Source organism: Canis aureus, chromosome 7, assembly GCF_053574225.1.
Source record: "Canis aureus isolate CA01 chromosome 7, VMU_Caureus_v.1.0, whole genome shotgun sequence".
Taxonomy (NCBI): domain Eukaryota; kingdom Metazoa; phylum Chordata; class Mammalia; order Carnivora; family Canidae; genus Canis; species Canis aureus.
This window is the reverse complement of record NC_135617.1, coordinates 29,457,150-29,484,749: the sequence shown is the minus strand read 5'-3', so window position 1 is coordinate 29,484,749 and position 27,600 is coordinate 29,457,150. Positions and strand designations below refer to the sequence as shown.

The following is a 27,600-nucleotide window of genomic DNA, read 5'->3' as shown; positions in this document are numbered from 1 at the left end:
TTTTAAAGGTTGATCCTTGAAACATCTGCTTCAAAATCAACCTAAACATTACAATAATGATTCCTAGAGTGCCTGACTGGCTCAGTCAGTTGGGCATCCAACTCTTGGTTTCAGTTCAGGTCATGATCTCAAGGGTTGTGGGATTGGGCACTCCACTCAGCAAGGAGTCTGCTTGAAGACTCTCTTTCTGGCCCTCCCCCTACTCACATGTGTGCACATGCATTTTCTCTCTCTTGTAAATAAATATTTAAAAAATAATTGTAAGAAAATAAAATAATGATTCCTGGGCCTCTCACAGAACTACAAAATCTGGATTGCTAGTCATCAAGCCAAGAACTTCACTTTAAAATTCTCCAGGTGTTTTCTATACCCTTTCAAGTTGGATCTCCAAGGGAATTCATGAGCCTGATTAAGAAATCCTACCTCATAGAAGCTGCTATATGGCTGATACTCAATATACATTAATGTGAAGAGACACATACTTTTGAAGTCAATGAAATGGCAGAGGATCACTGAAGTTTAGAAGACTGTACACAATCCTCATATTTTCCAAACCCTCACTAATCAGCACAATTACTTGAGGGTTGTATTTTTGTTTGTTTTGTTTTATTTTAAAGCAAACATTTACTCAAACAACCTACTCTAGAAGTTATGATTAGGAAGGCATGGAGTGGAATCTGAATAATTAAAAGTTTAGGGGTTTCTTCTAGTGATTATGATCATGAGGCCTTAAGAATCACTTTGTGCTCCTCGGCACAAAGTTTGCTTTGCTAAAACACACACACACACACACACACACAAGAAATATACCTGTCTCTACAGGTTTATTTGATCCTGGATTTAGAATACAGATTTATTTTCGTCAAACTTTTTTCCTTGTCAAATTGTTTTCTTTGCATTTGTAAATCATAAGATCGCTCTAGGTAAAAAGCTTCTGCACAGCAAAGGAAACAGTCAACAAAACTAAAAGATAATCTACAGAATGGGAGAAGATATTTGCAAATGACATATCAGATATAGATCAGTATCCAGGATCTAAAAAGAACTTATCAAACACAACACTCAAGAAACAAACAATCCAGTCATGAAACGGACAGAAGACATGAACAGACATTTCTCTAAAGAAGACCTAGATACGGCCAATAAGCTCTGAAAAAATGCTCCACATTACTTGCCATCAGGGAAATACAAATCAAAACCACAATGAGATACCACTTTACACCAGTGAGAATGACTAAAATTAACAAGACAGCAAACAATTAATGTTGGCAAGGATGTGGAGAAAGGGGAGAACCCTCTGGCACCATTGGTGGGAATGAAGCTGGTGCAGCTATTCTGGAAAACAATGTGGGGGTTCCTCAAGAATTTAAAAATAGAGCTACCCTATGACCCAGCAATTGCACTATTGGGTATTTACCCCAAAGATACGATGTAGTGAAATGACATGACACCTGCACCCTGCAGTGTTCATAGCAGCAATGTCCATAACAGCTAAACTCTAGAAGGAGTCACAATGTCCTTTGACAGATGAATGGATAAAGCAGATGTGCAGATGTGGTATATACATATATATATGTATGTATATACATATATATATATAGTGGAATGTATATTCCATGGTATATACATATATATGTACATATATACATATATATAATGGAATGAATATTCCATTATGTATATATAATGGAATATTACTCAGCCATCAGAAAGCATGGTAAACCATTTGTTTCAATGTGGATGGAACTGGAGGGTATCATGCTGAGTGAAATAAGTCAAAGGACAATCATCATATGGTTTCACTCATATGTGGAATATAAGAAATAGTGAAAGAGACTATAGGGAAAGGAGTGAAACTGGGTGGGGAAAAATTAGGAAGACAAACCATGAGAGACTTCCTAACTCTGGGAAACAAAGGGTTGCAGAAGGGGAGGAGAATGGGGGATGGTGTAAAGGAGCGACAGGCAGTGAAGAAGGCGCTTGATGGAATGAGCACTGGGTGTTATACTATCTGTTGGCAAATTGAATTTAAATAAAATATTTTTAAAAAATAAGATCACTCTAGGGTAGTGGCTTTCACATTTTACTGCAATTAGGAATAACCTAGAGAGCTTTTAAAAATCCTGACAAGACCTCAATCCAATTAAATCACAATCTCTAGGAATGGACCCAGGCATCAGTTCAGTATTTATTTAAACTCTTCGAATGATTCCAAGTTGTAGCCAAGTATGAAAACTGATGCTCCAGAATTTATGGTCAGAGTTAGAAGAAATTAAAATGTGTTTCTTCCACTTCCTCCCATCAACCCTGGCCATAAAAAATAATTTAAAAAATTTAAAAAACTCTTCTTGCTGTTTTACATATAAAACAGAAAAGTTGAAGACTAGAAAGAAGAGGGGGAGGGGGAGGGGGAGGGGAAGCTAGGAAAAAGAGGGATCCCTTCTAATAAATACTACTTTGTAGTGTTTAGAATGTGTTCAGTTTTTCTGAGCTATGTAAGATTATACTGCAATGCCTCTCTGCCTGCAAATATTTCAGTGTATGTTTCTTAAAAACAAGAGCTACATACCTGTCAGACTGCCCAAAATCCAAAACACTGATAATACCACATGCTAATGGGGATACAGAGCAACAGAAACTTCTCTCATTGCTGGTGGGAATGCAAAATGGTATCATCACTTTGGAACACAGTTTCTTACAAAACCAAACACGCTCTTACTATACAATACAGCAACTGTGCTACTTAATATTTATCCAAAGGAAGTGAAAACTTAAGTCCATCTAAAGCCCTGCTCACAGATGTTTATAGCAGTTTTATTTATAATTGCCAAACTCTGAATGACCAAGATGTCCTTCAGTATGTGAATGGATAAACTGTGGTACATCTAGACAATGGAATATTATTCAGCACTAAAAAGAAATGAGATTTCAAGCCATGAAAAGACACAGAGGAACCTTAAATGCATATTAGTAAATTAAAGAAGTCAATCTGAAAAGGCTACATACTGCATAATTCCAACTATATGACATTCTGGGAAAGGCAAAACTATGGAGACAGTGAAAATATCAGGGGTTGCAAGAGGTTAGTGGGGAGAAAGGACTGAATAGACAGAGCAAAAAGAATCTTTAGGGCAGTGAAACTACTTTGCATGGGACTATACTGGTTGTGGATACATGTCATTATACATTTTTCCAAATCCATTGAATGTACAACACTAAGAGTCTACCCTAATGTAAACTCTGGGCTTTGGGTGATAATGACATCAGTGCAGGTTCATCAGTTGCAACAAATGTACCACTCTGGTGGGGGATATGTTGATAATGGGGAAGGTTATGCACGTGTGGGGACCTGGGGATATGGGAAATCACTGTACTTTGGGTCAATTTTGCTGTGAACTCAAAGCTGCTCTGAAAAAATAAAATCTCTTTAAAAAATAATTAAATAGCAAAAAAAAATTATAAGTAGTTTCCTTCTATTGTCTGCTATGCCATCCACATATCTCCAGCATATTGATTGGTTTCTTAGGCTGACCTCCACCCCTTCTCAGCTCAAGATGGCTGGCTCAGTTTCAAGATTTCTGTGAGGTGTTAAATATACCTACCTTGTCTTTTGTCTCTTTCTAACAGTAAGGGGAAAAAGATCTTCTCAGTAGTGCTCAGTAGATTTCCCCTCATGTCTCACTGGCAGGGCTTTGTTGCATGCATACACTTAAACCTAATTACTTCTAAAAGTGAATGAGACCAGTACAATTGGCTTAGATAAATAATAAGTTATTTCCTTGGTTGCAGAAGAGCCTGCCATCCTTAAAGGAGGTATACCTAGAAGGAGGGTGAGCAAAAATCAGAATTCTGTTTTCGAAGGGGAATGGCTATTGATGAAATCTAAAGTGCCAGCTACCTTCAACTTTTTGCCTGTCGACTCTTCCTCTGGAATCAGCCTCCTTTATGTGAAGAAAAGGGCACTTCAGAAACAAACTACAGAATAAATCAATAGACAAACATATAGAAGGATAGAGAACATGGTCAGTCATTAATGGTACTGCTCATGTAAGAAACCCTTTTCTGCCCAACATTTTAAAAGACTTTCTTAATTTTACTTTTAAGAGTATCATTATCACTAAAAACTTAAATTATGCCAAATTCATATTTAAAAATCAGGCCTTTTTTTAGTGCTTTACATTTGGTTGTCTGATACAGAGAATAACACTTAAGATTTATTGAGTGACATCTGGTTAATTAAATGTCTATTTCCTCCTGCCTCTTAAAGAGATCATAACACAGAAAGACAACATTGGGAAAATAATTAAAGTGCAACCAAAGAGCAGGACTAACCTTCTAACTCACTATAATTAAAAATAAAACAAGAGCATTGTGCTGAGAGAATTGCCTGTCTTTATCAGGACACCTGTCTGTACATTTGAAACCTTATTCTGGAAGTCTCCATTTTGCTTTTCTCCATTTTTGTGTGCAAATGAAAATTTCATTTTCCACAGAATTACTTTGGCAAAAACCTTTTTATATTCAGCCTTCAGGAAAACTTATCTCTTAAAAGACCAGAAGGCAGGGACGCCTGGGTGGCTCAGGAGTTGAGCATTTGTTTTCGGCTCAGGGAGTGATCCTGGTCCAGGGATTGAGTCCCTCACATTAGGCTCCCTGCGAGGAGCCTGCTTCTCCCTCTGTCTTTGTCTCTGCCTCTCTCTGTGTCTTTCATGAATAAATAAATAAAGTTAAAAAAAAGAAGAAGATAGTTTCTACCTACCTCTTTACAGGAGCAATGACCCCAAGTGTCATTAATAAAGGAGCCATAATGGGGGTCAGCTAAAAGAGAGCAACTTGCCTGACAGCCATTGTTGGTGGAGGAAGGCAATGGTCCTAGGCCTTGGAACCCTTCAGACAGCTGTGAGCAACATTGCAGGTGACAGCCTATGAATGACCTTTCCAGAATAATAAATTAATAGGAGTAACTAACATAACACTTCCCCGTATATTAATAAGCATGTACTTGGTGTTTCATCTTTCTTTTTTTTAAAAGCTTTTATTTAAATTCTGATTAGTTAACATACAGTGTAGTATTAGTTTCAGTGTTTCATCTTTTTCTAAGGAAAGAATATACTCATCCTGTTCTTTTGAAAAAAGCCTATGGACCAAATATCAGAGGAAATATATCCTAAATGTGAGTCCCAAAAGCTTTACCTTCAAGAAAAGGGAAAAGTAGTTTTAAAGGGATCAGAGGGATCTCATATCCTCATCCCCAACCAGAGGCTGATATTCCTCTGTTCCAAAGTGGCAGTGGAGATCCACAGCTCAACACATAATGTTTAAGTCTTGATTCCATCATTTTCTAAATATGTGGTGCTAGCCATATTATTTAACCTCTCTTAGAATTGTTTTCCTCATCATAAAGATGATCATGGTAATTGGGCCTGTTTATGAGGATTAAATGAAATAACATATGCTTAGTGGGTGCATTGTAGAAATGGCATCTATATTTCCTTCCATTTAGCCCAGACTGTGACATAGCGTTAGGCACTGAATTGTGTCTCTCCAAATTCATATGTTGAACTTCCAACCCCCAATACCACTTCAGAATGTAACTATTTTTGGAGATAGGGCCTTTAAAGAAGTAATTATGGGGGTGCTTGGGTGACTCAGTTGGTTAAGGATTCAACTCTTGATTTCAGCTCAGGTTGTGATCTCAGAGTTGTGAGATCAAGTCCCATCTCAGCCTCTGTGCTGGGCATGAAGCTTGCTTAAGATTCTCTCCCTCCCTTTCTGCCCCTCCCTGCCCCCTTTCTCTCACTGTCTCTCTCTCTCCCTCTCTAAAAAAAAACTAAAAAAATTAAAAATGAAGTAATTATGGTCAAATAAGGTCATATGACTAGATCCTAATCCAATATATGTTACAACTGATGAATTATTGGACACCTAGTGCTCATCACATCATTGCTTTTATATATCTGGCATCATGTCCTGCTTAGCATCATAGTTTCTTTTGTCCTTGTCTTCGCTCTCCCACACTGCCCATAGCAGATAGCTGAGATCCTCATGAACTCCTTAGACTTTATATGTCATTATTAGTTCTTGGGAACAGAAGTGATTTTACATACATGTCTTACAACCCATTAGCATAGCACTCTCCACATAGTGAATACATGTTTAGAAATGGTCAAATCAAACTGGATGAAATTAAAATGAAAGACTTTTCTTTAATGAAAACATTTTTCTGGAGTGCCTGGGTAGCTCAATGCGTTAAGCATCTGCCTTTGGTTCAGATCTTGATCCCTGGGTTCTAGGCTCAAGCCCCACTGAGCAGGGAGCCTGCTTCTCCCTCTGTTGCTCTCCTTCCTTGTGCTCTCTTGCTTTCACTCTGTCAAATAAATAAATAAAATATTAAAAAATATTTCCTATGATGAGGATTCTTTGCATTGTTGATAAGTTTCTATGTAATTAAAACTTTATCTTAAAGCTGAAACGATAATAGTATAACATACAATGGATTTGGAACTGTGATATCTGAATAGATAAAATATTTTAATTTTTAAATAAAATAATTTAAAAGAATCATTATCTTTCAGAATTTCTAAGAAAATATTTTTTAAATCTAACATTTGTCCTATTTGGTAATTCCAGTTGAAATAATGGTTGTGCAAATATTTTATAAAAGGTAAATTATTACACAAACATCATATTTTCAAAGCATTTAATATGGATATAACATAGAACATAATTTTCTTGACTTGGAATCATAAAACAGATTTCACTACTGAGGATAAAGAGGTCAAATCTATTTCTGTACTTACCCAATTTGACAGATTCATGGCACATCAATAAGGAATATTTTATAACCTTTTTTGTTAACAAAAATGAACCATACCTTGTAAAAGATTTAGTTTTTAATATCTGGAAAGGTCATGTCAGTATTTTTATTTTTGTAATATTTTTGTGTTTCCCAAGGTGACGAATGTACTATCAGTAAGAGACACAATCATTCATTGTGAGAGTTGCACTAATTTAAGCAATTGCACCAGATGCTTCTGGTCAGTCAGTTCTTGGTTATCCACACTAAAGTAACCAATGAATGCCATTTAGTCCATTAAATCCTCCATATTAAGAAAGGGAATAGATTTGAATAATGTATCAAATGTTTCAAGAATATACCATAAACAAAACCTTTCTATATTTCCCTACTTGATCCCCTAGCTTCTCCCTTTAATCCACTTCATACACTCATTTATTTATTTAATAAGCCCAGGCGGAGTTTCCTTCCTCTCTGCAGTAATGTTAGGGTTTCTAAGTACCCCTCCTACCTTAAATAGCATGAGGTTACAAGAACTAGATGTGTCCCCAGTAGAAATGAGTGTTGTTTGACCTAAGTTAGGGGATGCAGACACAGAGAGAACTAGAGATACCTATAAGACCCCTCTTGAAAGTTAACATTGCCACTTAAATTCTTCAACACAAATCACTAAGCTAGGAATAGCTGGTGGATAGGATCAAATGTTCACTAATTACAGTAATAGGCCAGGAGCCACATTTTTAATGAAGTTTTGTGGAATTATCTCCTACTGTGATAGATTCACCTCATACTCCATGTTGTATCAAAACTTTATATTGATTGTGAACTTCTGAGGGCATCTTTGGTCTTTCTCAATGGTTTCCTTGTGCTTGTTAGTATTAGTCCTCCATGTCTCTGCAATAAAAGTAGTTTCACATTCCATCTCTGGCACAATTACAGCACCCAGAACAAGGCTCTCACTGGAGAACATGATCAATTCTTCCAAAAGCACTGCAGGCCTTCCCAGAAGTACAGTCATTATTCTACTTGCCTCCATCTAATGATAAGGGAAATTTTTATAATATGTTTGCATTAGCATTTTTTCAAGAAAACTAGAAATTTATTTTACTCTAGAAATACATTAAGCTGTTTCTGCATTCAAATAACTCCTAATGCAATAGTTCAGTATACCCCAAACTTATGTTATCTCATTTTATAATTTAATTCCCTAAATATCACTCACCTTGGTTTTTGTTACTCCCGAAGGATAAAGTTTCATTTGTACAACTTTACAAAATATCCTTTTATAAGAAATCTTTTTTTGCAACCAAATAATGAGTATAGCTAAAGCTTCCCAAGGGGTTTCTGTTATATACAAAAAACAAAAAGTTTCTACCTCTGATATGTTGAATGACTATATTCACCTGTTCAATCACTTGCCTTCATAAATCCTCTAGAGCTGATACCCCTAATTAGCAATTATACTAATAGTATACTCATATGCACAGATATGTTATCTGCTAATGTATACTTATCTATTTCAATGGATATTTATTTTGCAGTGTGGCCAAATGTGCTTTACAAATGCCTATATCTTTATTTAGAAAGAACTAAAAATAACAGGGTTTTTCTACCTGAGTTTGGGCCCCAAGATCTCTCATGAACCATTATATGTAGAGACTATGGAGATAAGAAAATCTTATACTGGGATCACATAAATGAGTAAATGGATGATGGGTGGTAGGATCTAGGTTTCTCACTACTGAGACATTATAAATAAACAAGGTAGAAGCAGAATGAGCCATGTGGTTCTGGAGTAGAGCCAGAAACATCAGTACGAACATGTATTTGGCTTAAAATGATACAGATAGGTAGAGAAATGATTTTACAAGTCCTAGCACTGTCCACTGAGAGGGCCTAGAAATGATGACATCCCAGGAGCAATGAGCACATCCAATGCCCAAATCTTGGTTTCTATTACCATTCTCTAATAAAAGAAACCAGACCTCCTTGGAGAACTGACTGATTCTAGGACTTAGGCAGGGAATATAAAAGATGAGCCTAGAGAATCTTGCAATGCCATAAAGTAAGGAAGTGCTCAATAAACAAAATGATGGGGGCACATCAAAGGAACACATGACCAGACTGAAAGTGTTCTCAAAGGCCAAAGTTGAAATAATTTAAGCAACAAAATAAATAAGATAGTAGTGAATTATAACCCATAATATAAAGTTCATATTTGTGAGCCTCTACTTATACAAATAAATTACTGAACAAATAAATAGAGAGGAGTGATGAAACTTCAATGCAGAAGAATTCCAAATAATTTATGTAGATACTACCCCCTCAAGGAAATAAAGCTTTAACTCCTCACACCTTGGGTATGGACTTTACTTACTGACTGCTTTCAACTAAGGAAGTAGAGTGGGGGGAATGCAGTAAATTTACAGTACAGAAAGCTGGTAAACACTAGATAAATCAGATGATTAAGATTAACATCATCATGGACAAGTAATCACGATAGTAATGCATGACAGAAAAATGAAACTAGACCACTCTCTTTCACCATACACAAAGATAAACTCAAAATGGATGAAAGATCTAAATGTGAGACAAGATTCCATCAGAATCCTAGAGGAGAACACAGGCAACACCCTTTTTGAACTCGGCCACAGTAACTTCTTGCAAGATACATCCACGAAGGCAAAAGAAACAAAAGCAAAAATGAACTATTGGGACTTCATCAAGATAAGAAGCTTTTGCACAGCAAAGGATACAGTCGACAAAACTCAAAGACAACCTACAGAATGGGAGAAGATATTTGCAAATGACGTATCAGATAAAGGGCTAGTTTCCAAGATCTATAAAGAACTTATTAAACTCAACAGCAAAGAAACAAACAATCCAATCATGAAATGGGCAAAAGACATGAACAGAAATCTCACAGAGGAAGACATAGACATGGCCAATATGCACATGAGAAAATGCTCCGCATCACTTGCCATCAGGGAAATACAAATCAAAACCACAATGAGATACCACCTCACACCAATGGGAATGGTGAAAATTAACAAGGCAGGAAACCACAAATGTTGGAGAGGATGCGGAGAAAGGGGAACCCTCTTACACTGTTGGTGGGAATGTGAACTGGTGCAGCCACTCTGGAAAACTGTCTGAGGGTTCCTCAAAGAGTTAAAAATAGACCTGCCCTATGAGCCAGCAATTGTACTGCTGGGGATTTACCCCAAAGATTCAGATGCAATGAAACGCCGGGACACCTGCAACCCGATGTTTATAGCAGCAATGTCCACAATAGCCAAACTGTGGAAGGAGCCTCGGTGTCCACTGAAAGATGAGTGGATAAAGAAGATGTGGTCTATGTATACAATGGAATATTACTCAGCCATCAGAAACGACAAATACCCACCATTTGCTTTGATGTGGATGGAACTGGAGGGTATTATGCTGAGTGAAATAAGTCAATCGGAGAAGGATAAACATTATATGTTCTCATTCATGTAGGGAATATAAATAATAGTGAAAGGGAATATAAGGGGAGGGAGAAGAAATGTGTTGGAAATATCAGAAAGGGAGACAGAACATAAAGACTCCTAACTCTGGGAAATGAACAAGGGGTAGTTGAAGGGGAGGAGGGCTGGGGGTGGGGGTGAATGGGTGACGGTCACTGACGGGGGCACTTGAAGGGATGAGCACTGGGTGTTATTCTGTATGTTGGCAAATTGAACACCAATAAAAAATAAATTTATTATTTAAAAAAAAGAAAGAAAAAAATAAAGCACGCCCTTGAAATGAAAAAAAAAAGAGAGAGTAATGCATGATATGATGCAATGTAATAAGAGGTGCACTTGACCTCTGTGCTATTATTTCAAAATCTCATAACCCCAGGCTGATCAGGAGAAAACATAAGAAAACCCTAAATTGAGGGACTTCTATAAAATATCCAACCAATACTCCTCAAAATTGTTAAAGTCATGAAAAAGAAAGAAAATCTGAGAAACTGTCAATCAAGAACAGCCTAAAGGACATGATATCTAAATATAACATGTTTTTTGTGGTAATGGGATCCTGGAATAGAAAGAAAAGACATTAAAGAAAAACCAGTTAAAGTCAAATAAAGTGTGGACTTCGGTTCATTATAATGCACCAATGTTGGTTCCTTAGTTATGACAAATTTTCCACAGTAATGTAAAATGTTAATAACAGTAGAAACTTGGTGAGGAGTATTCTCATACTAACTTTGTAAATTTCCTATAAATCAAAACCTATTCTAAAAGAAAAGCTTACTTAAATTTTTTTAATTTTTATTTTGTTATTTTTTAAAGATTTTCCTTATTTATTCATGAGAAACACAGGGAGAGAGGCAGAGACACAGGCAGAGGGAGAAGCAGGCTCCCTGGGGGGAACCTGATATGGGACTTGATCCCAGGACTCTGGGACCATACCCTGAGCTGAAGGCAGCTGCTCAACCACTGAACCATCCAGGTGTCCCTTATTTAAATTTTTAAAAATGTGAAACCAACTTTCTATTGGTCTCCTAAAATAAGGAGCTCTGACTGAAAGCCATTTTGTTCTAGGACAATCAATACAACAGACCTTCTAATCATGAAAACATAAAGCAAGTGTACATCTTTCGTTCTTAAAGAAGACCTATCCACAGTGAACTTACCAAAATAGCAGGTATGTTAGTTAGAGGGAAAAACCGAGCAGTCTGTTTGGTTAGGTAAACTGGCTGTGCAGTAAGTTTGGCAGATTTATGACTATGCGGACTTTATTTTCCACTTTAGAAAAAACACGCCCGAGTGACTTAAATTATTAGGTGTTCTAGAGTGGTGATGAAAAATTTGAACTGGAAAAGACCTTGGGATGGACATGCAAGCAAGTATTCACAGATTCCCCTGCCAGATATTATGGCATGATAGAATGGTCTAGAAGTGCTGGGTGTCACTGTTTAGGAAATCTGCACATACTTTTACAATACTTAATTTATTCCTATCTGCATAATTGGGAAGAAATATCTCTCCTGCATTTTCATTCAAATTCTTTTCCAAAGCCAAGCAAAATTGTCCCTATCTTTGTGCATGGGTGTTGAAAGCTGAAAAAAAAAAAAAACCCATGTTGATCAAACCTAAATTTATTGGGTAGCCTTTTGGGGAATAGACAGTCAACAGTCTGATTATATATTCTGAAGGAAACAGTTTGACTAATGTGACCTTTGATAATATTGTAGATTCTAAATTCTAAATCATGAGTTACAAATTTAAATGTCTACTAGGTTCAAGTAGGTCTCATAAAAGCAGAAATCAAGCTTAGAGAGACCCTGTCAAAAAGTGGTAGCCACTATTTAGCACCAATTGACTACTACCTAGAAATATAGACCCAGTGATAATGAAAACTTTTTTTATGATTTTTATTTATTTATTTCAGAGAGAGAGCATGAGTGGGGAAAGGGGCAGTGGGAGAGGGGAAGCAGACTCCCCAATGAGCAGGGAGCCCAATGTGGGGCTCTATCCCAGGACCCCAGGATCATGACCTGAGCCAAAGACAGATGCTTAATCAACTGAGCCACCTAGGTGCCCTGAAAACAAAGCAGAAAAGCCATGTTTTTGTTCAGAGGATCTCAATTTTTAAATACTAGTAACCAATTAAAAAGATTTAAATGAGCCAAATTAAATGCAGCTAAAGTATGGACTTGGCCTGCAGGCTATCAATTTGTCATTTCTAGCAACTACATTATTATAAGTCCAGGTTTTGTCGTTATTGAACTTTTTCCAAGACATTGGAAAAATAAATATATATGTTAAAATAAATACATATGTCTCCAGCCTAATGAAAGAAACAAACTTATAAAAGGGTGTTATAGGATAATGATGTAGAAGGGAAATAGGCATAGTCATTTCAGGAAAACAGGGCAGGGGTGCGGGCAAAGTTCTTACTTTTAAAGTTAGTAAATCCTAAAATGTGTTATAAAGAAATTCTAGGATCTAGGGGCACCTGGGTGTCTGAGTGCTTGAGCATCTGCCTTGGGCTCAGGTCATGATCCCAGGGTCCTGGGATTGAGTCTCCCATCAGGCTCCCTGCAGGGAGTCTGCTTCTCCCTCTGCCTAAGTCTCTGCCTCTCTCTGTGTGTCTCTCATGAATAAATATAATTTTTTTAAAAAAGAAAAATTCTAGAATCTGTTTCACTAAAAATTTTATTTCACTTAACAATTCTAATGATAGGCTAGATTGTTTGGACCATCAAGCTCAACTGGGGGCATGGCTAAGTCACACTGAAGGTAAGATGTAGATACCTAGATACAGAGTGCCGGAAACCTAGAGACAAGTTGAAGGGCAATTAGCAAGTTCACAGGTAAGTTCAATGAAAGCCCCAAAGTAATCGGCAATACCAACTACGGAGGGAGGGTCTGATAGAGATGTGGTAGCAACTTTGAGATGTGGCAGCAACTTTGAGATGGCCACTGCCATCTCAGGCAGGAATTAAACTTGATTATCATTACACAAACCAATAGTCTGACATAATTTCCAATGTGACTATTCTAGCTCAAGTCCTCTCCATCAGTTCCTCTGCAAAATGCCTTTCAGCTCTATCTCTCTGCTTTCTACTCTCCCCCCACACTGCTTCCAGTGCCAAATCAATGGCAAGGTGGTTGCCTAAGTGCAGGCAAATATGTGGACAAGTCTATTGAGAGTTTTGTTTTGTTTAAAGATTTTTTTATTAATTTATGTATTTATTTAGAGAGAGTATGAGTGTATGAGTGGTGGGGAGGAGCAGAGGGAGAGGAAGAAGGCTCTCTACCGAGCAGGGAACCCGACATGGTGCCCGATCCCAGGACCCTGAGATCATGACCTGAGCCCAAAGCAGATGCTTAACCAACTGAGCTACCCAGGTGCTCCAAGAGAGTTTAAAACAATACTAAAACTGACAAAAACTTGTTTTCAAATATGAGTCAGTGACAAACCATTCCTCCCACCAAAAAAAAAAATTTTCTCACTCTAAGTTCTAAACAATTGTTGTGATTACTATTTTTAAATATTATATACATGAGCTTAAAATTACCACATTTTTGGTTGCATATCCTTTGATAAAACATCTATTAGATGGAAATCAATTCAGAGAACTCCCAATTACACAGTTAGCACCCTGTGTTTATCCAATGAGTAAGTCTGTCATGATTCATTACTGTTCAAGCTCACTTCAGGAGCAGTTTATATCTCCAATCCCTATGCTACTACACATTCTCAAATACAGGCAGTCTTTGCAAGGCATTGTGGGAGTAAAAATAACTACACATGCAGAAATCTTCATGATCACTGTAAAACAATCTTCATAATTGATGGAAAATGTAGGATTCCTTTGTGACTTTTAAATTTTTTGGTTGAAACATTAAAAAAACTCATTATTATAAATGAATAGGGAAATGAGAAAGTAGTAAAGTTTATTTAGTATACTATAATTTAAAACATTAGAAATATTGTGAATTAAAGGTGTTTTCTCCCTTTTTGAAAAAATTAAAAAACCTATCAAGAGTAGTTTGGGAGGATCCCTGGGTGGCTCAGCGGTTTAGCGCCAGCCTTCAGCCCAGGGCATGATCCTGGAGTCCCAGAATCAAGTCCCGTTTCGGGCTCCCTGCATGGAGTCTGCTTCTCCCTCTGACTATGTCTCTGCCTCTCCCTCTCTCTGTGTCTCTCATGAATAAATAAATAAGATCTTTAAAAAAAAAAAAAAGAGTAGTTTGGTGCTTGCCTTCTTCTTGTTCTAGAACTTTTTCATATGGAAGGAGTATTTGTTCTATGCCTTGACAAATTGTCATATTCCTTTCTAAGTTTGGATAAGCTTCCAATACTCTATCCTTTGCTTGTCATGAAATATCTCCAAGAGTTCCTTTAATGTAAGTTTTTGCTGGTATCACTTCCTCAGGGACATCTTTATGTTTTTCATTACAGCCACTTGTCTCATTAATGTCAGTAAATTCACCTTCACGGAGATTCTCCAGCTACATATCTGGAGTCTCAAATGAGACAGTGTCAACATTCACATGGTCAGGCTACTTCTCCCATAACTCTGTTTAACTTAGATTTGAGTTTCACTTTTGTTATTATTGCTTTTGTTTCTTTGTTGCACTTTCATCTTTGATGGTCAATTTCCTCTTTTTTATCCATTTTTGTAAAATGTCATGTGGATTATCATTGGGCAACAAGGATATAACACAACTATACACTTTAGTGTCTGTGCATAAAATGACCAACATATACACAGTGACCAATCACCAAAGACTTTTTAAAAAATGTCTAGGCGGTCACTGACCATAATGCACATTTGTTATCTACATAGTGTCTTGTAGGCTGAACATCTACCAGTGGAAGTTTGTGCTTCATGCAATTATTCACAGTTAATAAACTAAAGTAGTAACTGAAATTGGAACCTTGATGTTGAGGGATTGGTGTTATTTATCTAAGTTGTGGTAACTAAAATTCCTGTCCATCAGAACCATGCAAAGCAATGACTTGGTAGATTCACAATGATAGTACAGTGATTATAAAGATGAATAAACAGGACTTGTGTTACTTCAGTTTTATCATTTTGTAACCAATTGATGTTTTGATTTGTGTTTAACATTTCAAACAATGAAATGAGTGCAAAAAACAGAAGTTGTTTAGTATATGTAAATTTTAGTTCATACTCAAAATATTTTAATAAATTTGAATCTTCAAAATGGAATTTATTCTTTGTAGATACTTAAGTTTTAAAAAACAAAGGAACAAAATATATTCACATTATTATTACTGAAAACAGCTTTGTCATACAGAAAGGAATGAGTTTAAAAAATGATGCACTCTGTTCAAATATGCTAGGTACACAATTGGATCTTTCTTAAAGGCAGATATGATCTTGTAATGACTCTGATCCAATTTTTCACTATCTCTTTATCACCTATGTCAGTAATTCTTAACCAGTATCATCTGTGAAAGTTTTCAAAAACACAGATTCCCAGACCGTAATATATATAGAGAGAGATTGCAATGCAGATCTACGCTAGGCACTGGGAAACTGTACTCTTAAAGCCATTGGTGATTCACCTAGGTGCTAATCCACCAACCTACATGTTAGATTAAGTTTCTTTGCATGGAAAATAAGGGCCCTTAAAATCTGAAGCTTACTTCTATAGACTCATCTCTGGCTACTAATTTTTTCCCCACATTTTACAACTTATAACTGCTCATACCTCCTGAATTAGCTATCTATCTTTGTCCATTGTGTCCCAACTCCCATTAATTGTTCTAGTCTCCCAACTCCATGCCTGGGTCCACTTGGAAAATCTTATTTCTGTTTAAGAGTTAACTCAAAGCTCAGGTGTTTTAGGCACCACCCCTTCTGTATACTTCCACTGTAGCAATTATAACACACACTGCAGTGAATGATTAGTTCTGTGACAAGCTTCTTAAAGTAGGACATGTCTTTTTACATCTATGTATCTCCAGCATTCAGCCCATTACCCAGTTCTTTCATACCCAGATATATCTGGTAGGAACACTTTCCACTTCAAGTAACAGAAAGATGGCAGAGATTTGTAATTCTTATATAATAAATCTTGAAGGAAATGATGATTGGTGAGGATACATCAGCTCAACAACTTAAAGCTTGTCTTCTCTGTGATTCTCCAAGACTTTCCCTCATTCTTGGAACCTCATAGTTGCAAGGTGATGATTGAAGCTCAACACATCACAGCCATAGGAAGAAGAAGAGGACTGTGCCAGTTGTCTATGTATTCTTTAATCAAGAAAGCAACATTTTCCAGGAATTCCTCAGCTAACTTCCAGCGACGCCTCATTTGCTAGAACTGGGTCACACGACCACCACTAGCTACAAAGGAGGCTGAGAAAGCACATAGGATTGGTGTGAAAAAGAATTAGTTTAATTAATATATAACCAATCATGACCCATGGCCTCAGATGGTAGGTACATCATTGGTCTGAATAAAATTATAATTCTGTTAATAAAGAAGAGAAAGGAATGGATATTGAACATAACACTGTCAGTATCTGCCAAAGTAGATATTCTATGATTGTTATAAGTATAAATGAGAGAATAAATAAATGTGTGAAAGAATAAATGATTAACTTTCAAGATAAAGATAGGCTTTATAAAGATAATTCTGACAATTGATTAGAGTGAACAAGCCAAGGGTACCTACCAATGCAGAATGATACCAGTAATAGAAAACTCAACTCCTACACTTTTAGGCAAAGACAAAATAAAGGACTTGTGTGTCTCTGTGTAGCTTTCCTCATTGACAGAGCATTAGACAGCTCCAGGCTTACAACTTCACAGCTTCAAGTTCAAGGGGGTAAAGCACCACAGAAGCCAGAAAAGAAAGGAGTGAGTCCATGGTCAGGCTAGCATTGTATGGCCACCCTGGCCCAGCAGTCCCATCCATTACTGATGGGCTGAGTCAGGGGAGGATAAAGAAAATCAGGAGCTATTACCAGCAGAAGGAAGGACAGATGATCAGCAGGCAAAAATAATGGAACCCAAAAATAAGGACTGAGCATTCTCAGAAGTGAGAATGAGAGGTTAGCAAAGATGGGTGGGACCAAACAATCTCTGAAAGCCAACATGATTTGACTGTCACCACCCTCCAAGCATCACCACCATACCACTTGGTAAGCGAAATTGGCAGTTCATCTTAGTCTAACTTTCCCTCTGTGATTAGATTTACAACCTAGGAGTAAGTAAGAGGACAGGTTAAATCAATGCTTCTCAAACTTTCCCATCAAAATATCCCCAACAGCCATAGAAAGTGGGAACTCTGGAATTTGGGATGGGTGGTGGAATAGGAGGCTAGCTGCATATTTTGGAGCAGTCTGCTGCACAACTAAAATGTATTTGAAGTCTTGTGCTTTTTCTTAAAAATGTTGATTAACTTAATGTGAGATGAGTACTGGGTGCTATACTATATGTTGGTAAATGTAACTTAAATAAAAAGAAAAATTAAAAAATGTTTATTAACTTCAAATTTTATTCCATAGAATATCTATGTAATTTTTAAATGTTTTCAATTACTAGCCACGTAAAATTTCCTCAAGTTTTTTCAAACAAAATCACATTGTTTTCAACTCTATTATTCTCAGGAAGCTGCTTCTGGCAATGACATCATCTATTAAAGCTCTCATTAGCATTTTGAATGATAACTGCCATCTATTTAGTAACTACTATATTCCAAGTAATTTTATACATTTTCTCATTTAATCCTCTAAAGAATTCTGAAAAGCAACTATCATTATTCCCAAACAAATGAAGGAAGTAAAAGTTACAGAAGGCCACACTAATTCCCTTCAAAAGTTACACAGCCACATATCAGGACTGAAAAGCAGAACTCTCTGGCTTTAAATTCATGTCTTTTCCAACATGTTTCCCTTCCTCTGCTTTCACATTGCTTCTTTATGTTCCAGGAATGTCAACCTCCACTATGAAACAATACACAAATTCAAACAGAAAACAAAATAACTAATGTCACTATCCACATGCGGAGGTCTCCAGTACCAAGGTAGTATGAAGAAAGAAGAGCAGGAGCCCTGGGATCAGGAGGCTAAGTTCTCTTGTCAACTTCACCTGGAGCAAAATGTGGAGTTTAGAAAAGTCTCTTGCCTGTCTGGACCTGAGCACCTTCACCTGTGAAATGAGAGCAGGATTTGGTCACATTTGTAGTCCTCCCCAGCTCTAGCAAGCTATCATTTTAACATCAATTCCTCAGGACTCAGTTGCTTAAGTGTAGACTAAGCCTCATATGGCTATTGAATGTAACATGCCCTCTAAAAGAGACTAGGAAATCCAATTGTAGACACACACTCAAAAGAAGTTTCCGGTTGAATGCTAACTCTAACTTCTAAGAAAGTAATAAGGATGATGGTAACTGCTACTTGTTATCAATCATGTACTTCTAGTACATGATTCATCATGTACTTCCAAGAAAGTAATAAGGATGATGGTAACTGCTACTTGTTATCAATCATAGTACTTCTAGAAGAATATCAACTATTTTTCTAGAAGTACTATCTCATTTAACCTCCACAACGCCATGAAGTAAGTCCCACTATTATTCCCATTTTATAGGTGAAGAAACTAAATCACAGAAAGCTTAAGTAATTGCCCAAGATCAAATGTATTATGTATGGCAAGTCTACCAGCAAATACAGCTGGTTAGGCTCCACAGTCTGGAGTGGCCTTCCTCCAGAAAAACTGCCTCCCTCCTCACCAGGCTGTTCTCATTGAGAAATCTGTACTTGAAAAGCTTCTTGGGAAAGAAAATAAAATCTCATCACTAATGCTGTGCCATGGATTAAACTTAAAATGCAGAGTGTTTTACCATGCCAGCAGAGGCATACCAGAGTTACAACAGTGTCTGGTTTTCCAGTTGGCTTTGTTAACCTTGGAGTCTCTGTAGGTTTCAATGGTCATTGGGGAGAGAACGATTGCCCCAGTAGGAAGGAGTCTGATTGGAACCAGGAGGCAAATACCTTATACGGAAGGATTCACTGCATTACGACCATTTAAAAGCTGATGATACAACAGAATTACCATTATGACTTATCCACACCAGTTAGACATGCGTAATCATTAGTTCTCAAGCTGAAGTAGAACATACTAAACTTACTTGACATTCTTTCTCTAGCGCTTCCCAAACTCATTTGAACACATAATCATTTGTTTTCATTGAGCCTCTTTTGAGACCATTGTCCCAATTGAGACATTGGGACAGAACACATTTGGAAAATTCTGCTCAATAGAATACAGCAAAGACCACAAAAAAGAAACGAATGCAATAAAGAGTCCTCAACTTCTCATACTATCCATCCAGAGGGCCCTGCAGCCCCAGACAGCTGGAGCACACGGGAGAAGGCAGTTCCTCACTCTTCATTACTCTCACCAGGGGCAGAACAGAAATGCCTCCATCAAGATAGAAAAGTACTTGCTGCTTTTAATTGAGCATTTATTACAGATAAGACACTATGAAAAGCACTTCACATACTTAAAATTTTTAAGTTTGAACATCTGTATCATTTATAAATGTACAAAGGATAACTTTTGGAAATAGATTACTTGCCGGTAATCAATGTAGCTCCAAAAAGATGTTTCTTAAGTAGAATTCGTTAATTAAAATTTTCAGGGATCCCTGGGTGGCTCAGTGGTTTAGCATCTGCCTTTGGCCCAGGGCATGATCCTGGAGTCCCGAGATCAAGTTCTATGTCAGACTCCCTGCATGGAGTCTGCTTCTCCCTCTGCCTATGTCTCTGCCTCTGTGTGTGTGTGTGTCTTTCATGAGTGGATAAAAAAAAAATCTTAAAAAAAAATAAAATAAAATTTTCAGGGAGGCAGTCAGTGACTGATATGAGGCAATGTCCTTAACAGGTTCTGCTTAATAGAATTTTTGCAAACATCCTATCCAGAAAAAGAACTTTCTATCATCAATTTTTATCTTTCTTTTCATAGTAATTTCAGGCTTCAAACATACAACCCATTTTTTTGCCACTGAATTCTCTAAGAACCTCTATCGAGAAGGAAATCTTGATTAGATAAGTGAACCTCAGATATTTGTAGTCCTAGGAAGAAATGGTTCCAAAAAAGAGGGTAAATGAAAGATGGTTGCTTTAAGAAATGAACAAAGAACGAAGATAGGTTCCCAGCTACAAGACGCACACTGAAAGAAATAGCTGGCTTCGGAATGTTAATGCCATCACTGCAAATTAGTTTTAATATAAGTAATTAATCAATTTTTGTCAGTTTTTGCAATACATTATGAACATTCTGTGTGAGGTCCGTCCTTCACTGTACTACTTCAAGTTTAAAAGCCTGAGGCTTTTAGAACTTGCCTTATGACATTGGCAAGGACCTTTTTATAGACTAATTAACATGCCAAGAATTTCAAGCCAACAAAAGATACAATGGTACCCTTTTCCAGTTTTCAAGAACTTTTTCATGCCCACTTTAAGCACCTTTTACACTTTGGCTCTCTCTGCTTGGATACCATCCCACTCACTGGAAGGACTGGCTTTAAATTTCACCTTGAGTGCCATCCCTCCCAGGACCCGTGATGAGGGGAAATAATGACATCACATTATGCAAGTTTCCTTTGGTAACCTCTCCTTCTAGAGCCTTTGTGTGGAATTAGCAGAAAAATATAAATCCATACTGAATGAGATTAAATTTAAGTCTCTAAGCAAAAGCACCGCATTGGATCAGAGCAAATGTAACAGATCTCAGCATGGACTCCTTTGGCACTCCAGTCCCCAAGAGGAGCACACACTGCCGGCCACATTGTCCACACAAGGATTTGGGGGATCTGGAACGATGGGTTCTGGATTTAAATTACTGTTGCTACTGAACTGCTACCTCTTCTATTAAAGTTTAAATTACCAACATACTAATACAAAAGAACCCATACTCCTAAGCTCTAACTTGCTGGAAGGGATGTTTACAAACAACAAGATTTCCTATTTCTTGAACCTAACTTAGTTGCTAGGGCAGATTCTCACCCAGGTGGAGAACTGTAAATTTATTATTATTTCCATTATACATATAAATGTACCATTATGGAATATAAAGAAAAATAGAGGTAAAAATATCATCATATGTAATATACCAGTATTAACATTTTCAAGTAATACTGATATTATTCCAAGTAATTTCTTTTGATCTTTCTTCTCCTATGACGTGCATTTTATTATCATGCTCCCATGGAGAAGGAACACAGGTGAAACTATAAGTGAATTTTGACCAAATATATTTACTAACTATGCCAGGCTGAAGACAATCTCTCAGCCATCCTCTGAGAGCTAACTCGAATGACAGCCACCATGTCACCCCACTAATGAGGAAATAGGACTCAGGGCTCAAGGGCTGCACACTTTCTGATTTTCCTCATAGTGAAGCAAGGCAGACAGAGGGAGTGAGGATTATTAATCAGAGAAAAGTGAAGCTAAACCATCAGCCCACTCTCTATCCTCTGCTTCTCCAGCATTACCCACTCTCCCCCCTTCTTTGCTCAGAGACAGTCCCCCTTTCCTCACTAGGGTGGTCTACCTTCTCAGTTGAGCACTCCTCAGCTCCCCTGGAGGGCACTCCCGGAGGCCTCACAGGGCTTCAAAGCCAGCTACTAAATTGGCTAACCCTCTGTCCTTATGGTTTGCCCAGGCATGTCTCCCAAGGCCACTGTGTCAATGGGAAGCTCTAGGATTACTCTGTACAAGTGAATTCTAAAATCCTTCCTTGCTTCACAGCAATCTCACAGAGATTTATCTTGTCAAAAAGAAGAAAATGCAAACCTTTCTGCTGTCACTGAGGTACTCCAAGTGTGACTGCCTTTACTGCACTTCTCAAAAACGAGGCTCTGCATCCAAAACAAAATTTCAGTCATAATATGGGCTTTAACATGAAATGGGTGGAAATCCTTCAAAAGAGTAACTTAACAATGAACTGGGTGAACATGAACAAGCAAGCATTCAGTACCTGAAAGGAAAAATCTAAATGATGAATAAATATGGGAAAAAATAGGTTCAAGTTCATTAATAATCCAAGGTATGCCAAACAAAGCATAGATGTTTTTGCTTATCTAACTAAAAAGGATTTTTTTAATTATATATGCAGTGTCAGTGTTGGCTGGCATGTGGAAAAACCTGCTAGTCATATCTCCCACTACTGGTGGGAGAAGATTGATAAAAACAATTTCCCAAATACAATTTGGAAATTTGTATTGAGAGCAAAAACCCACAAAATCTCTGACCCACCAATTCTACTTGGGACCCAAAGGATGTAACTAGTAATATTTATAAAGATTTATATTTTCACATTTGATAATAACTGGAAAAATATTCAACAATAAAGTAGTAAAAATATATGGCTTAGTTACTCAGCAGAATGCTCTGCAGCCATGAATAAGAAGCTGTTGGAAAAGGTTTGCAAACGTGGAAAAAGTAGGAAACGGTTTGCAAACATGGAAAAAAGAGAATTATAAAACAACACATAAAACACAATACTATTTTTGTGGGAAAATACAGTTGTAGAAACACAAACACTTAGGAAAGGGTCTAGAGAGGAGTCAATAGTGGTTATCTTGAAGTACAGTGCGATGGAGTCAAGACTAGCAGAGTGGCATGTAGTTAAGGGTAAGAGTATGAGATATACTTGGTCCATATTCTAACTCTGCCACTGTAGAAACTGTGGTAACTTGCTTTAGATTCCTTATCTATAAAATGGGGATAATGCTCCTTCTTAGGGTTTGGGAAAGGATTAAATACAATGATGCTAGTAAAGTATATAGCACAATACCTGATACAAATAAATACTAATTGAAAAAATTATAAATTTTTTATCTGCAATTTCCAACTTTCTACAATGGATATGTATTACTTTTATAATTAAAGTCATTCCAAAAAACTATAAGCAACTACAGAATTCCAACTAATGATATAGATGCTTAAGTACTTAAGAGGGCAGTAAACTCATATCCAGAATTATTCTGAAGTGTATCAAAAAATAAGATGGATTGGGACGCCTGGGTGGCTCAGTGGTTGAACATTTGCCTTTGGCTCAGGGCGTGATCCTGGGGTTCTGGGATCGAGTCCCACATTGGGCTCCTTGCTAGGAGCCTGCTTCTCCCTCTGCCTGTGTCTCTGCCTCTTTCTGTGTCTTTCATGAATAAATAAATAAATAAATAAATTTTAAAAATCTTTAAAAAATAAGATGGATGGATGATAGGTATACAAATGTTTATTATAAAATTTTTTCAGCCTTGATATATGTTTGAAAATATTTATAGTGAAATGTTGAGAAATGGTTATTTCATTTAAAATTACCTTTTTCTTTATATAAGTAAAGCATACTCATTTTAACACAGCATATAATAAAGATATATTTAAAGAAAAAATAGTCTTCCTAACAGTCTTCACCAATTTCACTGTCCTCAAAAGGTATTTTTTTTTGTATCCTTCTACATTGTTATGCTCATAAATGTAAAGGAAGTTTTTTTTACAAGATCATAGTGTACACAATACTTGGCAACCAGTATTTCTTACACTTAGAAAGTAGCTTTTATTTAAAAAAAATGAGATCCACTTCTTACTAATGAATCTGTAAGTACAAATTAATTTTCTTTATAGATAAGATAGCAGTGAAGGCGTAGCTTCTTCACATATTGATTTTTATTATTACTTAAATTTTTAGAAGACTTCATAGTAAGAAACAAGGTACTTTGGTTTTTCAAATGAACATACAAACAAAAAGCAGAAACAGACATGCAAATACAGACAACCGATGGTTCCAGATGGCAGAGGAGAGGAGGATGGGCAAAATGCATGAAGGAGAATGGGAGATACAAGCTTTCAGTCATGGGATGAATAAATCACAGGAATAAACACACAGGCACAACATAAGAATAAAAGGCATGACTATATAATCCATATCATATAGTTAATAATATTGTAATAGCTTTATGGTGACAGATGGTAGCTACACTTATGGTGAGCACAGCATAATGTACAGAAAAGTTGAATCACTAATGTTGTACATCTGAGACTAATGTAGTATTGTGTGTCAAACATACTCAAATATAAAACTTTCTTGGGATGCCTGGGTGGTTCAGTGGTGGAGCATCTGTCTTTGGCTCAGGTAGTGATCCCAGGGTCCTGGGATCGAGTCTCACATCAGGCTCCCTCCTGGGAGCCTGCTTTTCCCTCTGCCTGTGTCTCTGCCTCTCTCCTGTCTCTCTGAATAAATAAATAAAATCTTTAAAATTTTTCTTTTTAAAATATACTTTGCTTTTTGAAATTCTTTATTTTTTTATAATTTTTTAAATTTTTATTTATTTATGATAGTCACAGAGAGAGAGAGAGGCAGAGACATAGGCAGAGGGAGAAGCAGGCTCCATGCACCGGGATCCCGACGTGGGATTCGATCCTGGGTCTCCAGGATCGCGCCCTGGGCCAAAGGCAGGTGCTAAACCGCTGCGCCACCCAGGGTTCCCGAAATTCTTTATTTTTATATGAAAATACAATGTAACTAGGTGCCTGAGGGTCCTGTCACCTAGCTAGGGTTTTATTCTCACTTCTTCCCGCTGGTCCTGAGTCCACTCACTCATAGGTCCTATTCTGCGGTGGCAGTATTGCCACTGTTACACTTGAGGCCATTTTCTAGAGCCATCACTCCAGCCCAAGGTAGACAGAAAAACTTACCTGACGTTTGCATGCCTCTGAATATGCTGACCACAATTTTACTCACATTTGTATACAGAATATAAAGAAAATAAAAAAACAGCAGCAACAAATGTATTGCATAATTCATTGTCGTATCCACCCCACAGAAGCAGGATGGACCCTACCCAAAATGCTGTTGACATGTGGAGATTGATGATTCCACACACAGACGAAGAGGATTTTCAAGAAGCATGGAAGGCAATACAGCTGCCCACATTTTAATTTGCATTGTCCTGAGTTGGTAATTTGTGGATAGACAAAATGGTATCAAATTGAAGGATCCTTGGGGCACCTATATGGTTCAGTCAGTTGAGTGTCAGATCCTTGATTTTGGCTCAGGTTATGATCTCAGGTCATGGGATCAAGCAATGGGCTTGGCTCTCAGTAGAAAGTCTGTTTGAGATTTGCTCCCTCTGCTCCTCCCCCCACTCACACACACTCTCTCTTTCAAAATAAGCAAATCTTTAGAATTAAAGGACCCTTTGTCCAAATATAAGGGTTCCAGAGCCTTTTGTTTATTATTTAACCAGATGCTCAAATCTAGATATGAGATGAACACACATTATAGACATACATATCAGAAATATGTAAAGAAGAAAAAGAAGCAGAGGTTAGTTTTGCTCATCAAGAATACTTCACCAAAATCACCAAAAATTCTGATGAATTTGCCCGAAAATGTGTGAGACAATTAGCTTACCATGATCCATGAAAAGAACCTATTCAGATTTTGATTGGAGGTGTTTTGAATCTTTAGATCCACTGGAGGAGAACTGATATCTCTACAAATACTTCTTTCCCACAGTTTCTCCCTTCACTCATTCATTTATAGTTTGTATAAAGGATATATATAGTTATACAAACTATAAAGGATACACTCAGGTACGGTATCCTTCATAGTTTATTTTGTATATTAAATATATATATCATTTTATAGTCTTCCATAGAGATTTTGCATATATTTTTTGAGATTTAATCCTGAGTACTTATTTGATATTTTCTGATACTCTCCAGGTATTTTCTAAGTATTTGTTGCTGGTGTAAAAAAATGGAGTTGACTTTTGTTAAAAACAAAACCTTATATCCATCCACCATGTTCAATTCTATTATTTGTAATAAATTACCTATAGATTTTTTAAATTTTCTACAAAAAAGGATCATATCATCTGCTAATAAAGATATTTTTATTGTTTACAAAAATACAGTAGCATAGGTGAGTTGCATAGAAGATCTCTAGAAAAGTATACAAGCAATTGTTAACATTGATTGCTAACCTAGGGCCTTAAATAATCTTTCATAGGAGCACCGGGGCAGCTCAGTCAGTTAAGAATCTGCATTCAGCTCAGGTCATGATCCTGGGATCCTGCGATTAGAACCCAGTGTTGGGCTTCCTGCTCAGTGGGGAGTCTGCTTCTCCCTCTGCCGCTCCCTGTGCTTGTGCTCTTGCACACACACACTCTCTCTCTCAAATAAATAAAATCTTTAAAAAATAATAATCTTTTATATATCATGTCCCTATTGTATTTTGAGTCATTTTACATATCCCCTGTTGCAAATAACTAAAATTTTTTTTTCAGAAATAATACAACCTTTAAGGCAGTTAAAATATTACTGAACAATTGGGCAAGTCACAGGCTCTCTGAGCTCAGTTTCTTAATGTGTTAAGTACCTATGATTGGACTAGATTTGAGGTTGTAAACCAGATGTCCTTGAGTTAAATCCAATCTGCAGATTTGGTATGTTTGGCTCTCATAGTAGGATTTTTTTCTTTTTGTTTTGTCTAGGTGCCAATATCAAAAAACAGATTTCAGTTACAAGGTTAGACTTCCAATTGTCTTATAACATCTGTTAACCCCAGAACAGAACATTGGCCTCCTCCCCATTGGCAGAGTATGGGCTCCCCAGGGTGCTCCAGTCCCACCCAGTGGGATTTCATCATTTCCATTCTCACCCATTCTATCTGGGTGCTTGTGAGTATTTAACTTTGCAACTCCTTGAGAAGAGGTCCCTGGTCCCTTCCTAGTGTGGCATATTTCTATATATACTCTGAGAAACTATACACTTAAGGTGTGTGTGTATGTGTGTGTCTATGTATGTGCGTGAGAGAGCACCTTTTTCATTTAGCTGGTAAGGTAAATACTGTTTTATTTAAGGAAACAATAGCCAACTGGTAAATGATTGTTTTCTTAAAAAGAGGAAAATTATTAATGACTGTCTTAATAAACTGGTGAGATGGAAATTACCTTACAATTCAGATCTGTAAAAAAAAATAGCCCTATTATTTTATCTGTAATTGATCTGGTCTTGTTCATCAGCACCATTCACTGAGTTGCAGACAAGGAACAAATTGTTTGGTCCCACTTAATAATCTCAACCCAACAATTTAAAATGTGTCCATACAGAACTCAGACTTGGCATATATAAATCAGGAAAATGAAGAACATTTCAGAGCTCTTTCCTCTTCTGCTCCAAAATAATGTCTGGGTATGTGGGGAAAGGAGTGTGGCTCAGATAACTTCGTGGCCTTAGTCAGGAAGAGAGACCTGGCCCCCTGCCTGAAT

At 37.1% G+C, this 27,600-nt stretch overlaps 2 long non-coding RNA genes across 2 annotated transcripts in view; one reads left to right on the top strand and one right to left on the bottom strand.

Annotated features, from left to right (window-relative positions):
- Window positions 1-23,622, top strand: part of LOC144317198 (uncharacterized) — a 169,909-nt gene extending 146,287 nt beyond the window's left edge. The window contains exon 4 of the long non-coding RNA XR_013383132.1: window positions 18,248-23,622. This is a non-coding gene — a long non-coding RNA (uncharacterized LOC144317198). The remainder of the gene's footprint in view (window positions 1-18,247) is intronic.
- The window catches only part of LOC144317199 (uncharacterized), a 97,181-nt gene continuing 75,812 nt past the window's right edge, over window positions 6,232-27,600 (bottom strand). The window contains exons 3-4 of the long non-coding RNA XR_013383133.1: window positions 7,581-7,832; window positions 6,232-6,367 (exon numbers count right to left, since the gene is read on the bottom strand). This is a non-coding gene — a long non-coding RNA (uncharacterized LOC144317199). The remainder of the gene's footprint in view (window positions 6,368-7,580; window positions 7,833-27,600) is intronic.